The sequence below is a fragment of the Gossypium raimondii genome, chromosome 5 (assembly GCF_025698545.1).
Source record: "Gossypium raimondii isolate GPD5lz chromosome 5, ASM2569854v1, whole genome shotgun sequence".
NCBI lineage: Eukaryota > Viridiplantae > Streptophyta > Magnoliopsida > Malvales > Malvaceae > Gossypium > Gossypium raimondii.
The window spans coordinates 26,952,962-26,970,991 of NC_068569.1; the positions used below are offsets into that span (position 1 = coordinate 26,952,962).

The window sequence follows — 18,030 nt, forward strand, 5'->3', positions numbered from 1 at the left end:
ACTTAGAGGATCTGATTATTTACCTTGAATTTTGCAGAAATGAGAATTTTGTGGGGACTTCTCAAGTGTGCTGATTGATGTCGACAATTACAGAATTCTGATTTTTAGTGAATAAATCTTAGGAGCGAGTTGTTCAAACGCTGGATGATATTTTTATTAAGATTTTTAAATTGGATTACTTCGCCAGCATCACCTATATTTTGGGCATTAAAGTTGCATCAGGAGGTGTCTTTCTCTATAAACTGAGTTACCTTTAGCATGCTTTTAAGTTGTAGAATTGAGTTGATGAGTGTAAGAGCTGGTGTAGTTGTCTTTTTGTTGTTGTTGTTGTTTTAAGTCTGTGTTTTTTGTTCGAGGTTTCTTAATATTGTAACCTTGTTTTGGAGGTGTTGGAATTTTATCAATAAAAATTTCAGCCTTAGAAAAATAAATATATTTTTTGACATCAGGCATTACTCAATGTTAGTTTGCACCTTTATATATTCTCTCTTCTCACACGAACAAATTTGATTATTCTCTCATTCAAACTTATTTATTCCTTCTCTTTTAATGTTCAATTTATCTAAAAATTATAGATAAAAAATATTTAAATTAAAGTTTGGGTCAAATCTTCTTTTATTTGAGATTTCATGTAATTACAACATACTTTGAAGTAATATATACCATTACTGTTGATAAAGGAAACTTGGTTATTATGTATTTTAGATGGAAGTCATATTTTTATTAATTCCTTGCTTTTAATAATATTTTTTAAAATTTAGTTTACATCTTATATGGTTTTTTAATTATTAATGTTTGTGTAGGTATAATGTGAAGGTGCAATTTGCCATATAATATTTTTATAAGCAATTCGGTTTAAAATTATTAAAGTTTAATATGTAAAGTCAATTCATAATGAATGAAGAAAACTTATTTGTTTATTTTTTTGCAACAAATATATGCTCTGCTTTATTTATTTACTTTGTGTGAATTTATGATTATTACTCGGTAAATAAAAAGGCATAGACTGACGCAAGTGTTGTCCAATGTTTACTTGAACATTGGAAAACCAAAAGTCACTTTTCTTCTCAAATCTGGCCTACATTGCTTTAGATTTTATGACAATCCCTCTTCCAGATTGCTTCTCTATAAAAACATTAGTTGTTTGCCTTTGTTCAAAAAAACTATCTATAATTAAATTTTGGGTTAATATTTCAAGTATAATAATATTTACATATTATTAAAACAAAGTTGATTGAATTTATTTTTAAATTTTTAAAATAAGATGTCATAATCTAAGTTATTAATAATGTATATTCATAATTATATGAAAAATTAAATAAAGTTATGACATGAATAATAAAGAGAAAAAAAAGAAATAGAAGAAACAAAAGGAAATTTGAATTTTATTGATCAATCGGGATATTTATAGTGCTTTATATTTATAAATATAAGAAGTACACATGGTATAAAACTCTACTTCTAATAAACATTAAATCCTAATGTATATCAAACTTATCTTGATATTGGTGGACATCCACTTAATAATAAAATATTCATAACACTCCCCATTAATGTCCAATATAGATAATGTGCCTCGTTAAAACCTTACCAAGATAAAAACCCTGTAAGAAAAAAAATTATTAATGAAGAAAAAAGAGTACACTTATCTATAATACACATAACATGTTGTCTGGTTAAAAACCTTACAAGGAAAACTTAGTAGGACAAAACCTTGGTTAACGGAAAAAAAGTACAGCACGTATTTACTCCCCCTCATGGCAACATCACATAATATCAAATTTGTAACTGGTGTGTCATTGAAAGCACCAAAAATAACCTATCCCTATGAAATAACAAAAAAGAATAGTAAAGGGAAGTAGGGTCAAATCCTCAGGGACTAGATTGCTACAACTTCTTGCTTCTCGAAATCCTGGGCACAGTAGTGCCTAAGAAAAATGGTGTACCTGGATCAAATAAAGAAAGCCAGAATTAAAAATATGGACGAATTGAAATTGTAAAAAGAAACAGAATTGAGGAAAATGATTCTTCGATTTAAGGGATTCTAGCCTCCGGTTGTCTCGATCCTCCTTGGGTTCAATCTTAGGCTTTTAGGTGATCCTTCTCATAATAGAATGAACCAGTTATAGAGGAAGAGGATGCCTACGATAGCGAATGCCATGCCATTACGATTTAAAGGAACCTGACTCTAGCCAATTGTCACTTTTGTAGGACTGTCTTACACTAGATCATCATTTTCAATGGCAAATGCCATGCCATTTCGTCTCTTGGGTTCGACAACCACAGACGCAGTAAGTTAGCGAACCGACTGTGCAACCTTCCCAAAACATATAAAGTAGCCGTTCCTTGCACAATATGAAAAAATCACTTTTGGAAGGACATAGACGGAAGCGTCAGTCCCATAATGCGGAGAAACGATGAATACTCATTGAGAAGGCCCAAATTAGTAAGATAATACTCAAAATATATATGCAATTAACACATAAAAGTGTGTCGTTTTAGAGTATTATCATATTCCCCCTACTTATCCCATGCTTGCCCTCAAGTATTATTTCTAGCCCACTGTGTAATTTAGATTTTACCATGAAAGAAGTATCACTCCAAAGTTCTATAAAACTAGGCATAATGCATATGAAAAAAAAAAGAAAACTTTAACGTGCTTTAAGTAAAACTAAAAAGTATTCCGAGTTAAATACATAAAAATTAAATCAACTTGGATTATTTCATGAAAATTAGGTAATTTACTAAACTTACCAAGACACCCTATTTGTTCCACCATTAGCCCCCAAATGAATTTTTTTTTTAGTTCTTTTTGTTTTGTCTTAAGAATGTATTGGCCCTTTTGACGCGAAGAAGGATGACAACCCAAGCACCCCACCCCGGTTACTCAGGCCAACACACTCCTATTTTATTATTATTATTATTTGGTTAAGAGTGTTTTGACCCTTTTGACGTGAAGTAGGATGACAACCCAAGCACCCTACCCTGTTTACTCAGCTCAACACACTCTTAATTTTTTTTGTTTAATTCCGATTAGCGGAGTTTTACATAACACATCACACAACATTTTTACGCGAAGTAGGATGACAACCTAAGCACCCTACCCCGGTTACTCAGTCAGTCACGTTTTAAGCTTGCTCATAACCACAGAATCATCGGATTTTATTTTATTTATTAATGAAATAGAATTTCAATTTTGGACGACTAGAAAAAATAATCAAGTGTCAAAAATAAGTTTTGACAATTACCTACCAGTCATGAAAATAAATTTAGCATACATTCGTATTAAGTGCCCACTTTGCATTTGGACTTAATCAATTTTACTATAAGCAAGATAGAATTAACTTAATTAATCATAACTATTTTAGCCTAATAGAAATGAAAAAGTGGAGATGAAATCAATATAGCAAAATCATAACTAACTCAGTAGACAAGAATCATGCTCGCAGGTCAAACAGTGGGTAATTCCTAGTCAAAATCTTGGCATGAAAAGGGGCAGGATATACTAAATAGAAAATGTGGGCAAAAAACAAGCACAAGGCAGCAACAACAGTAACATAACAATAAAAATAGTAGATAAAATAGCAAAAATAATGAGGAATGTAACACCCCAAACCCAGCCCAGACGTTATGGCCGTATCTGGCAATGTCACACGATAGTGTTTTTGAAACCTCATTGTTACGTTGAAAACATTCCATGTTATTATCTTTAGTAAACCTTTGTTAGAACTTAGGAAGTCGTATTTATTCATTTAAAACATTTGTTTTGAAACATCCCTCGTTGTGGAAGCTTTAATAAAACAGTCTAAGTGAATTATGAGTTTAGAAACTACTTTAACTTTTTGAAAATCGAATTTCCTACAAAATAAATCCATAAAGTAAAATAAATAAATAAAAACCCAAAATTTAAAACCAAATTCCCAGAGGGTCCTTAAATTACAACCCAAATAATCAATAATAATTAAATCATAAAACGTAAGTTGAAAATCATGAAGTCCAAAAATTACTGTAGTCACCGCTGAGTCCTCCATTGCACTAATCCATCTAAGTCAGGGGGTTATCTGTGCACATTAAACAAAATGGGTGAGTTTACGTAAACTCAATGTGTAATCCCGCAGAAACAAACAAACAATCAGTATTCATAGTGCACAGTTGAACAGTCTTGGGCCTAAGCCCTTTTTCAGTATCAGTGACAGTTTGAGCCTTAGCCCATCTCAGTACAGTGTCAAAAATGCACTAGGGCCTTAGCCCATCACAGTATCAGTAGCAGTAATAGTTATGCAGTAGCAAAAATCTACCCATCCAGCTTCTACACACCATATCCGTCCAACCCTACACTCTATGTGGGGATATAATCAACCCACCCATCCCTACACTCCAAGTAGTACCGAATGCGACGCAAAACAGTAGTTTGCAGCTGAGCTGCTAGTAAATTAGGCTTAAAGCCTTTCAGTACACTTCCCCCGAATGACAAGTCCCAACCCAATTCAATGCAACATACAATGGATGATATGCTATTATGAAATTTTAGTACATATATTCGGTTCAAATATTAACATGCTCAGTACAGATTTCATTCAGTCAATTTCACACATTTAGGGGTCTAAGTAGAGCTTACCGACCTTACAATAGGTTCACAGTCGACTTGGGTGACTCGTGCAACCTTAGAAACATTCCGGTAAAAATGGGCCCACAGGTCCGTGTGTGCCCGTGTGGCCTACTCGGACCAAATTGGCCTTGGCTGTGTGATCCATTTTTAATGTAACCCATGCTAGCTAAATATTCATATATGTTTTCACTATTTACTTATATGTTCATTCAAAGCTGTCTACTTGAGTCATTGTCACTAAATTATTTATATCTTGAGTTACAAAATTCCAAATTAAGATCCGCTTGATGTTTTCGAAACTAGACTCAAATACCTTTCTACCATAAAATTTTTAGATTTTATAGTTTATCAAATAAGTACAGTAAAATCTTCAAATCTATCCCGATTCTGCTGTTTGATAGGTTCAGCCTTTCCTTACTAAATATTATTTATCTCTTAGTACAGAATTCGGATGATGGTTCTGTTTGTTTCTCTTGAAAATAGACTCGTTAAGGATTTAAAAATATAAATTTAAGACCCTAATTATTTTTTTACAATTTTCGATAATTTTTCCAAAGTCAGAATAGGGAAACCTGAAACCATTCTAACATTGTCTCACAAAATTCATTATATCTCATAACTTACAACTTCATTGCTTACACTATTTCTTTCATGAAAAACTAGACTCAACAAAATTTAATTTCATATTTTATTCAACCTCTAACTCAATTTCCACTATTTTAGATTATTTTTCAAAGTTAGACTACTGTTGCTGTCTAAAACTATTTTAGTGTAGAATGTTGATTTCCAATATTAGAACACTCTTATTTCCTTTCTCTACAGTTTTTCGCATCATTTTCTCTTATTTCTCAACAACAAGCAATTTTGGTTTTTCCTCAAATCCATTTTTTTACATTTTGGGTACACGTCTGGTATCGTTTCTGATGCGTAAGCACTCCTAAACCTCCAAAACCTAAAAATCGACCAACAAATCTCCAGATTAATCACTTAATTCATTTTTAATCAACCTAACAAAACCCTTTCCTCGCTTGAGTAACCACAACTTCGCACAATCACAGCGTCGATTCAAAACCACCAGCCCCTTGATTAACTCCTAAACACTAAAAAGGAATCCCCCTTTTAGAGATTAACCAAGAACGATTAATAATAGACAAAACCATTACTTACCGAACACACGCAACCAATGATGAACAACCAAATCAGTTGGAAAATAAAGAAAGAAATGAAAGGGGAAAAAATAATGGAAATTTTGGCAACAACTAAGGGAAAGAATTGGCAAATGAGGGAAAAAAGAAAAAGAAAACGTCAGAAAAAGTTTGAGTAATTGGAGAGAAAACTGAAACTCTGCTTTTTTTTCTACAACAAAAAGATAATCATATTATTTTCTGATAACCTCTCCCCCATTATCTCGTAAAATCACTCCCTATTAACCCACTAAACAGAATTTTGCCCCAACACAACTCTTAGCTGAAATTGGAGAAAAAATACTATCTCCACACCATCACAGAGAATTAAACACAGAACCTCCTTCACACTAACACTCCACTTATCCAGCAGACCAGTAGACCCATTCTATTAATTATTTGCCAACTTTTACTTAAAAGCCTACTGACAAAAGATAGAGCTTATTCATAAAAATACCAAAATTTGCCCAAGTTCTGGCTTGAACTTAGGACCTCCCACACATCCAGAACACTTAACCACTGAAGTAGATACACAGTTGTGTCACACCTTCGTAAGAACAAAAATAAAAATTCTGGGGCGTTACGAGGAATGTCTCCCCTTACTTAAATCACATTTCCCTCAATGTGAAAACAAATATTAACAAATATGATGAAAAAGAAAGGATTTAGAACACTTCCCATGTCGTTTTTGTTACTGTTGTTGCCACCCTTTTTCAAATTTAATTTTTTGTTCCCTCGATTCTCCTGGATATATGAAGAGAGATAAAATTTATTAACATGCAAGAAAATAAAGAAAATAAAAGTAAAAATAAAATTGGGTTGCCTCCCAACAAGCGCTTGTTTAATATAGTTAGCTTGACGACCCAACTAGTATTGAGGCTGTTCCAGCTGAATTGTTTAGATCGTATGGGCTTTTGAAATTCTCAGTTTTCACCATATTTGGGTTTAATCACCTTTGCCCCTCTTGCTTTGGTTTCGTATTTTCCTCCAAGAAAATTTTATTTGTGCATATAAAGGGGCTTATCCCTTTTAAGTCAAAAATGGTCTCATCATTCTCCAAAAATGTGCACTTGAGATGCTCGGGAAGTGGTTTTAATTCCAGATCTGATGCCTGCACAATAGAAGGTAGAAGTTTAGTGTTCATAGGAGATGATAATTTATTAACAGATTCGCAAATAGATATTGAATCGAAATTATCATCAAACAATGTTTCAAGTTTATCTTCATAAGGTGAATCAAAAGTTTCTTCTACTAATGAGTCAATTATGTCAACACGGTTTATGTTCAAAATTTCACTACGGTGACTAATAGCACCATAAATGTTAAACTTCACGATCTCCCCATCAAACTCCATCGTGAGGGTTCCGCTACGCATGTCAATCTTAGTACTTGCAGTACTAAGGAAAGGTCACCCCAACAGGATGTTTGAAGACCTAGGAGCATTATCCTCTTCCATCTTCACCACATAAAAGTTTGCTGGAAAGATAACTCCATTGACTTTCACCAATACGTCCTTTAGGACTCCTTCGGGATGGACAATAGATTTGTCTGCCAGTTGAATGATACTACCTGTTTTCATAAAAAAAACCCCATTAAGTGATTCATAAATAGAAAAAGACATTACATTTATGGAGGACCCTAAACCAAAAATAGCTTTTTTTAATTCCTAAGTGGCCTATTTTGCACGGTATTGCAAACATGTCCCTGTCTTTACATTTTGCTGGCATATTTTAGTGCAACACCACAAATACATTTTCACAAACACTTACTCTTTCATTTCCTAGGCTTTTAGGTGATCCTTCTCATAACATAATAAGCCAGTTATAGTAGAAGAGGACGCCTACGACCATTAGCTCCACTTAGATTTTAGACTTATGATTTAGAGGAACCTGACTCTAGCCAACTGTCACTTTTGTGGGACCGTCTTACACTAGATCATAATTTCTCAATGGCGAATGCCAAACCATTTCGTCTCTTGGACTCGACAACCACTGACGCAATAAGTTAGCGAACCGATTGTGCAACCTTCCCAAAACATACAAAGTGATCATTCATTGTACAAGATTAAAAGATCACTTTTGGAAGGACATGGACGGAAGCGTCAATCCGGTAATGCGGAAAAATGATGAATACTCGTTGAGAAGGCTAAGTGCGGGTTCTAAGCCTCATGAACCTGTTTTGAGAAATCTCGACAACCTTTGACTTGATGAGTTTAGTGGCTCATGCTTTCGGGAAATGAAACACAAGTGTAGTGAAATAAAATTTTATTGAAAAGGGAAAAGAAACAAAAATGCTAGAACCTTAGAGGGAAGGAGCTTTTTACAGAAAATGATGAGTGAATATTCATGTCACTCTATCCCCTATTTATAGTACATAGAAAATCTAGTTTGTTCCTATTTAAACTCTAAAAGATAAATAAAGATATAACCGGAAATTAAATGTAAATAATATCATAATAATCCTAACAATAAACCTAAAAATAAAATTCGACTTTAAGTAGAGTCTTCTATTCATAAATCTCTTCTTTGAATTTTTGCCCTAAGTCTTTTGCAGTTTGTATTTTCAACACCATTTCTTTCCTATTTCGCATACTATCCCATTTTGTCTTTAAATTCACGCTTTTTTCCCCAAACTTCCTTTTTCCTTCAATTTAGTCACTACAAGATAAAAACCCATAAAAGGCCCAAATTAGTAGGATCATGCTCAAAATATATATACAATTAACACATAAAAGTATGCCATTTTAGAGTATTATCAGTAACACCCCAAACTCAACCTAGATGTTATGATCAGATTATGAAGGTTACATTGCTAGATAAAATAAAACTATTGCTTATTTTGGAGGAAAAAAACCAATCCCAGTGGGTTGAAAATTCCATCGTCTCGCTCTTTTATAAAACATACTAATCATTTCAATAGTTCAAGCTAATTCACCTATTCACCTATAATCATAGCGTACCAAATTATTTTTAGTGAAATCCTTAAATTTAGTTTGCAGCGGCGAATACTTAAAACTTATAGTTTGAAAAAAAAATGGAGTTCATTTTACTTGCCCTAAGTTGGATTGTTAATCATTTTGAGCTTTAGCATAATAATACATTTAGTCCTAATGATCTAAAGAAATCATAAAATGTCCAAAAGTTATACAAACCATAATAAAGTCTGAAATGTTCAATTTAAATCAAATAGTATAAAACCATGAAATACTAAATCAAAATGTGAAATCCGTTGCGCAATCCAATGTTAAGTAGGAGGGTTACCTGAAACAAATCATACAGGAGCATGAGTTTATAGCCTAATGTGTGATTTGGCCTATAATTCCAAAACATACATTTTCATATTCATCAATATTATATCAGAATATCATACAACGCATTTATTTCAAATAAATCATATCTTATCAAAATGCATGCAGATATTAACTTATCATACTATAGCATAACATACTAAATCTAAGATCGAAAGAAAATCCAAAGACTAAAGAAGAAAAAGAGAATAAAAAAATAACAAAAGAAGATGATAAAGAAATCAAGGAACAGACGTGCAAGCAAGAAAGGGAAAGAAAGAAAAATAAACGTGGGTGGTTACAAAATTGAAAAATAAAAGGGATTTTGATAAAAGTTAAATCAAATAAAACAAATAAGATTTATCACCAAATTTTTAATAGAATTCCACTCGAATTCAGCTTCCCACATATAGCAAACAATAAAAATAATCATATGCTCACGCTACGACCCCAAAATATGCTAAAGCTTAACCACTGAACCACTAGGCTCATCATTTTCATACTCCAACACAGAAATTAATTTAAGCCATAAAGCTCAAGCCCAACTTAAAACCAAAAATTAATAGGAGAAAATCCAAAATTTAGGAATTGAACTTGAGTCTTAAAGCATACTCCTAAGGCACACAACCACAATACCAAATCAAATCTTTTTACAATCACATTCCAAAAATCAAAATTTTGGGGTGTTACAAAATTCTATGTATTTAATGTTTGAATTATAGCTTTTCAAATGATCACTTAAACGTATTTGTGAAGCATTCATATCACCATTCTTTTGAAAGTCACGAGTGAGGAAAATTTTTGGAAAAATATATTTTGATCTATTCAAGAGTTTCAATAATAATAATAGAAAATTTTGATCATAACCGATATACTGAAAATACAAATAGGTATTTTGAATATAATCTTCCTTCAAGTATTATTCATTGAGTCAATTTTACTACATATGTTCAAATCATTCCAATTCATATAATTGATTGTACAAACATATTGAACACTTTCCTAGGAATTTCTATAATCTTCTATTATTCTAAATCCTTTAAGGATTTCAATATAAACTTCACTATATAGTGATCCATATAAATGTTGTAACAACAACATTAGATGCGTGCTAAATCTTTAATGAACTGCCGGACTAATGAGATATCTAAAGGTTTAATGCATCCGTCACAAAAGAATATTATATCTTCTTATAATCAATGCTAGAACTTAACAAAAAACTTTATCTTTCTTTTTCATTTCTACAAAAGTACATATTCGTACTTCACTGGCTTTATACCTTTAGATGTTTGGACTACTAGTCCAAAACTTTCACAATTTTAATTCTACTTTAATTGTGTCTTTCCTTTTTTGGCCAATTTAGTCCATGTATATGTTTCTCAACAGTCAAGATCCTTCGCTTCTTTTATTATTTCAATAATAAAATCTCACGCAAAATTGTTGTCAACAACTTTCTATTTTCCATAGTTCCATATTTTCTCGATTAACATAACTTATCGAAATCTTTTATTTTAATTATTTCCATCTTTATGTACCTGAATCTTTTATGGAGTTTTAATAATTAGTTATGTATTAGATCTATTCAAGAGCACCACTTCCACTATATGACAATCTTGATTTATCATCTTTGGAACCAATTTATCTATCGCACTTCAGGCAAGCATTACTTTCATTTATTCTATCAAAATTTCCTACTAGGACTTTGACACATCTGTTGGCATATAAGACTTGATTATTCTCATTAGGTCCGTAAATACATTTGGTTGTAAATCAAATATTGTGTGGGTATATAAAACTTGGTTATTCTTATTAGGTTAGAGATGCATTTGACAATAAAAAAAAAATATTGTGTGGCTATCAAAGATTTTGAAGAGGATAAACAAAATTGAGAATCATCGTGCTAATAAACGTGTTATGAAAAAATAATAAAAAGAATAAAGAATAAAAGAAATAGACGAAACACGAGAACTTTGAATTTTATTGATCAATCAGATGTTTATAATGTTTCTCTAAAACCTATATTTATAGACATAAAAACTATACATGGTATAAAACTCTAATTCTAGTAAATGTTAAAATTCTAATGTGTACCAAACATATCTTAATATTAATAGATATTCACTTAATGACAAATTATTCACATATTAGAATAATGGTTTTGTCTTTACTGGTAGACTGTATTTTCTTAAGGCCCATGGTTTTAAAACTATAGTTTTAAGAATACAGTATGAAATAAATACAGCCACGTATGGAACTGTGAAATCTTTTACAGTTAATTTGGGTTTATGGCAAGTTTTGGTATATATCATCTGACAAAGCAATAAACATTTACATGAAACAGTAAGTAATTTATTTCTAAAATAAATATATTTTTATTAATTGTGTATTGCATTTATTTCTAAAATCTTCTTAATGAGGTGTTAAAGGTTTTAAATAAGTTAACATTATCTTATAATGGATTTATACATTAAATATATTAAATGCTAACCATATATGCATATATAATGATTCTTGCTTTAATGATATCCGATTAATATTTACAAGCAAATATAGGTAAATGTCAAAATTACAAATCATCATCACCTTATATATAACTATAGTTAATTTCACAACAATTTACAATGATTTAATATATAATTACATTATTTTTGGGTAAAATATGTTATAATTCTCTATACTTGTTAAAATTTTGAAATTTAATCCTTTTATTTTATTACAAAAATTTAGCCTTTTTATTTTTAGATTTTAAAATTTATGTCTAACTGTTGATATTATTATATATATATTTATATAATCATTCTTATGAAATATATAGCATTTTATTTTTAAATTTGTTTAATTTTAAACCTCATATATACTATATATATGAATATTAGCATTTATAAATAATTTTTTATACAAAGCTCAATTCTTAAAATAAAAGATATTAGTTATTTAAATGTTTTCGAGCTAACTCTGTCTTTTGACATGCTCCCTCTCTGTCTTTTGACGTGTTTTGTTTTGCTCTTGGTAGCACGTTAACTTTATTTTGCCTACAATTTTGTTTTTGATTTTTCTCCAATTTACGTGTTTCTCTGCAGCTTTTCACTATTGGAAGACTCTATGGCAAGTCTTTCCCTAGAGGAGATGGAAGAGGACTTAATTCAGTTAGGGGTTGAATCGGTTGATAATGAAATTTCTTATGTGAATTGTTTTGTTGGAATGTTCTTTACCTCCAGTGTGGTTCATTTTCAAGCGATAAGATCTACTTTGGCCAATGTTTGGCACCCTATTGGTGAAGTCTCTATATCAGATCTTGAGAATGGTCAATTTTTATTTCGTTTTTATTTTCAAGTTGATGTGGATTGGGTGGAGAGGAATGGCTCGTGGAATTTTTAATTCCCATTTGTTGGTTCTTAATTATTCAATACAAGGGGAGAATCCTTTGACTGTTCAGTTAACAGAAGTGAGTTTCTGGATTCTTGTTAATGATATCCCTCATGGTTTCATGTTTGAGGTTGTTGCGAAACAATTGGGGAATTTTGTTGGGACTTTCCTTGAATATGACACTTCGGTAGTTCAATTAGCGTACAGAGGAATAATAAGGTTGAGAGTCCGGTTAGATGTTGGTAGTCCTTCGAAAAGAAAGAAAAAGCTTTTATTCCCAAATGGTACGTCTGTCTACGTTTGTTTTGAATATGAGAAACTCTTTTTTGTTTTATTTGTGAAAAATTAGGGCATGGTGAGAGTTTTTGCCCAATAAGAGCGATTAATCTGAATCAAGAGTATCAGTATAAGTGTATATCTCACTTCGTGCTCAGTCGAAAAGAACTATGGCGTGAAGGAGCCAATTGCTGGTGGAGGATAGTGGCGAAAAAGGCCCAAGTTATGGTAATTCCAAAAATAATAATGGCAGGAGTAACCTAGGGGATCTGCAAGATGGATTCGTAAGCCAAGGAATAACTAAGGGATTTTTTTAATTTTTCTCTCTCTTCAAAAGGAAAAGTCGAAGTCAAGGAATAACTAAGGGATCTCCTTCTAATTTTTCTCTCTACAAAAGGAAAACTCAAATATTTCCATATTAACTGGGCCTATAGTTAGGAGTGGATTAGGCCATTATTTTAACGCAGCTAATAGTAGTTTTGATGGTGACATGGCAATTCGTGAAGAAGAAAATAGCCCAATGCGTAATTTGGATGGGCTAAAGCGTCCTCAAACCTTTTCATTTGCTTCGGGAGTTTCTGCTAATAAGGATTCAATCGAATTTTTGGGTATTCTGATGCAAGTACCTAATCAAATAAGACCGACACGCCTTAACAATGAGGCCACCCAAAAGCAATAAAGCTTCTAAGCTGAATCGTTCGGGGTTTGGAAAGACCCCGAATAGTTTAACGTCTCTGGCATATGCTAAGAGACTCTAACCCATCTGTGGTTTTTTTTATTGAAACAAAACTACATGGTTCTAGAATGGAAAAGATCAAGTGTAAGTGTGGTTACATTAATGGAATTGATGTTGACTCGGATGGAAGAAGTGGGGGTTTATCTATGAGGTGGAAAAGTGGTTGCAAGGTGTCGCTTTGAACGTACTCTAGATAACATATTGATATTATGATTGATGAAGATTCGGAGAGGTTGATATAGAGGTGCACAGGTTTCTACGAAGCTCCGGAAGAAAATGAAATAGAGGCTTCTTGGAATTTTTTTACGGTCTTTCAATGATTGCCTACAAATCTCTTGGCAGTCATCGGGGATTTTAATGAAATAGCTTGCATGTCAGAGAAATAAGGTGGTTTAGTCAGACATGAAAGTCAAATGAGAAAGTTTTGAGAAATGTTATCTGATTGTAATATCTTTGATCTTGGTTACACGGGACAGTGGTTGATTTGGGAGATGGCATGCACCATTTCTAATAGCATAAGTGAATGGTTAGATCGAGCTGTAGCTAATGACGAGGTGGTCTTTATTTCCAAATTACAAAGTGTCTCATCTATCATACTTCTTTTCAAATCATTATCCTTTACTTCTAAATTCGAAGGTGGATAGTCTAAGCACTAAAGTGCATCACTTTCTCTTTGAGGCGGCATGACTTTTGGAGGATACTTGTGAAACAGAGGTAAAGAACTTGTGGGATACTAGTTCAGGCACTCTTCCTACGAGACTTTGCAAGGGTGGGGAAGGGTTGGATAAGTGGTTTGCACGAGTTAAACATGAAATATCCATGTCTAGGAAGGACCTTGAGAGGCAGCTCCAAAGGTTAAATAAGTCAACTCCATTTAATGCAGTTTTGGGGGACATTGTTGATACAAAGCTAGCTTTTAGTAAGGAGGCCAATAAGGAGGAGCTGTATTGGGAACAGTAGAGCTAAAGCAAGCTGGCTGAAAAATGGTGACCGAAACATGAACCTTTTTCATAAAGCAGCATTTGCTAGGAAGAGAAGGAATACGGTGGATAAGTTGGTAGATACTAATGGGAATATTGATGATAGTAACGAAGGCTTTCTGTCACATGCCACTAGTTATTTTGGTGCCCTATTTTTGTCAACAGGAGTTACAAATGCTGATGCCATACTTGAGAGAGTTGATCCTTGTATTACGGCATCTATGAATGATGATCTCGTAAGGGGTTTTTATTATGAAGAGTTGTGCTTGGCCCTCAAAAATATGAGCCCACTAAAGGCTTCGAGAGAGGACAGTTTGGGTGCGGTGTTTTATCAAAGATTCTGGCACATTATGGGTAATGAGGTTGTGAGCTACTGTATTGAGGTGCAACATGGTGACCACAATATCTTTGAATTAAATTAGACACAAATCATTTTAATTCCAAAGGACAGTAATCCTAGCTCTATGGCTCACTTTTGACCAATTAACCTCTGTACTATTTTGTACAAAATTGTTGCAAAAATGCTTAGTCAACAGATTTCAGTCAGCTTTACACTTCTATATCGATGAAGCGCAAAACACTTTTGTGCCTGGTAGACTCATCTTTGATTATATACTAGCCGCATATGGAATTCTTCATTCGATGTGTAAGAGAAGAATGGGGAAATTGGGTTCATTTGCTTTAAAGCTCAACATGAGCAAAACATGTGATAGGGTGGAATGACCTTTTCTTATGATCATGCTTAAAAGAATAGGTTTTTCTGAATATTGAGTTCAAAAAATAATGAGATGTGTTGAATCAATTTCTTATTCAGTGGATTTGAATGGGCAGATTGGCGAAAGGTTTTTTCCAACTTAAGGGCTTAGACAAGGTGACCCACTTATTCCTTATTTATTTCTCATATGCAGCGAGGGGTTATTGGCTTTGCTACGTTTGGCTTCTACAATGGGTGCACTTAAGGGAGTTCATGTGAATCGACATGCCCCACTCATCACTTATCTACTTTTTGTGGATGATAGTTTAATTTTAAGAGAGGCTAAGATAAAAGGGGCTATGACTCTTAAAGATATACAAACTATGCTGATAGTTTGGGACAACTGATAAATTTTGATAAATCAGGATCGTTTTTCAGTTCAAATTTGAGCTAGGAAAAAAGGGAGAATGTTTGTCGAATATTGGGAGTTAATTCGAGCAACAATCCCACGAGAAAAAAAAAGTTGGCGTTTAAGGAGATAAAGGAGAAATTGAGTAAAAGGGTGGCTAGTTGGAGTGCGAGGATGCTTTCTATTGGGGGTAGAGAAGTCCTTATCAAAGTAGTGCTTAAGCAATCCCATTATATGCATTGTCGTTTTTTTTCTTTTACTTAGTTTATTCATAAAGAATTAGAAGTAGTGATCGCAAAGTTCTGGTGGCAGAAAAAAGTTGGCAAGAGTGGTTTGCATTGGTGCTCATGAAAATGCCTGTGTGCTTCGAAAATAGATGGGGGAATAGGCTTTCAGGACTTATCAAAGTTCAATATCGCACTTTTAGCTAAGCAAGGGTGGAGGTTAATGGAAAATCCTAATTCACTAATGGCAAGACTCATTTGTGCTAAGTACTACTATGATTCAAACTTTCTTGCGGCATCATTGGGTTCCAGTCCATCTCTCATATGGCAGAGTATTTGGAGTTCTAAAGCTTTGCTTGAATCAGGTCTTCAATGGAGGATTGGATCGGGTCAGTCCATCTCAATTTGGAATGATTATTGGCTTTCGGGGCTTCATTGGGAAAGGATTGTTTCTAATCCAGTTCCAGAATTGAATTGGGTTAGCGACTTAAGGCTGCCTAGTTCAAATAGTTGGAATCATGCTCTAATCGCCAATATTTTCTTTGACAGAGAAGTAAAGAGAATTGGTTGCATTCCCATTCCACTATTTAATCAACCTAATAAGTTAGTTTGCTATAGGGAGAAATCTGGTATTTATTCGGTTCGAAGTGGTTATAAATCACTAGGCAATTTTTATTTGGAGTCTTAATTACCTAGTGAAAATAAAAATTTTGGTTTGGAAGTTTGTGTGAAATTACATCCCAACATTCCAAAATTTACATTTTTGACTAATTAGTTTGGAGAATCGTTGTTTACGTTGTCATGATGTTAATGAATCAAACATCCATGTTGCTCCTAATTGTTTGTTTGCAAAAAAAAAAAGTGTGGTTGAAGCTTAATTATCAGTGGCCAGTTTTAATTACAGAGTCAAGTTTTATCGAGTGGTTATATTGGGTTTTCGAAAATATTACTAGCTATAAGAAGGACAAAACAACTATTACTATTTGGGCCATTTGGTTTGCCCGAAACAAATTGCTTCATGATAAGAAAGAATAGTCTATGGAAGAGGTTATTACCTTCATTAGAGGTTATAGCCGCGAATATTGGGACTTAACAGATAATCTACAACATCCAAGACCACGTGAGATGATTCATTGGAACCCCCTCCATCAAACTAAGTAAAGGTGAATGCTGATGCTAGTTTCTCGGCTGCAAAACAGTTGGCAACATTAAGATTTTTTATAAGAAATGAAAAGGGGTTCTTGTGGGTTTCGAGTTCATGACCTGGTCACTACAGCTACAATGGCAGAGGTGATAGCAGTGCTCCATGGAATACAGTTCGCATCTGAATGGGTTTTACGTAGGTTATTTTGGAGGGTGATTCAAAGCATACAATTAAGAACCTAACATCTCCAGGCGGGGACTATTCAGAGACGAGATAGGTTACCTAGGATGTAAAGGTTTGGGCAGGGTCTTTCTCTGGCTATTGTTTTGAGTTTACTGTGCACCAGGGTAACTCTGTTGCACATGCACTAGTGGAGGAGGGCATGAGGGGGCTTGAGGACTGCTTCTGGGTTGAGGATGCACCAATGGAAGCTAAAGAGTTGGCAGATGTGGACCGTCGATTTCAACAACCACTGTAATCATTTTGAATTTATGTTATGTTCGTGGGTTGGGGATATTCTTGAACTATTGCAAAGGCAACCTCAATCCACATCCTGTATGTTTCAGTTCGTTGGAATCTATAGAAAGATTTGTTACTATTTAGGGTTAGAGGTATCTGTAGAGGCCTGGATTTGAAGCTTCTAGATTTTTTTGCTTTATGTTTTGATTTTTATTGTTTTGTTGTCTCATGTTTTAAAACCCTAATGTTTGTTGGGTTTCTCCTGGGCAGAGTTTTGAACTTTTATTTTGGTTTTAGGCCCAATTTTTAATCTAAACGGTATTTTTCTCAAAAAAATACGTATAAAAAAAGAAAGGTAAGATGATTACCTTTTTAAAGTTGAGGGCCTAAGTGATTAAAAAATAAGAATTAAAGTCAAAGTGATAAAATAGATAAATACTAAATGCTAAATTTATCATAATGCCTTAAAAATGGTACAGAATAATTGCACTAAATTACTGTATATTCTAATTTTGAACATTTTTCATAATTTTTGGAAATTTCAAAAAATAAAAAATAAAAAATAAAAGAAAGGGTATGAAGCATTCTTCCCTTACTTTTTAAATGCATGTCATGAGTGTGTGTGAGCATGGAATGGAGACAAGTAGGTGCACAAATATTCAC

General features: G+C 33.2%; 1 long non-coding RNA gene across 1 annotated transcript; it reads right to left on the reverse strand.

The window, feature by feature from the left end:
* Positions 1-8,892: 8,892 nt before the first annotated feature.
* On the reverse strand, positions 8,893-17,678 carry LOC105771123 (uncharacterized). Its single transcript, XR_008196404.1, has 2 exons — positions 16,820-17,678; positions 8,893-9,053 (listed from the first exon to the last, which is right to left on the reverse strand). It is a non-coding gene; the product is annotated as an uncharacterized LOC105771123 (long non-coding RNA).
* Positions 17,679-18,030: the final 352 nt, after the last annotated feature.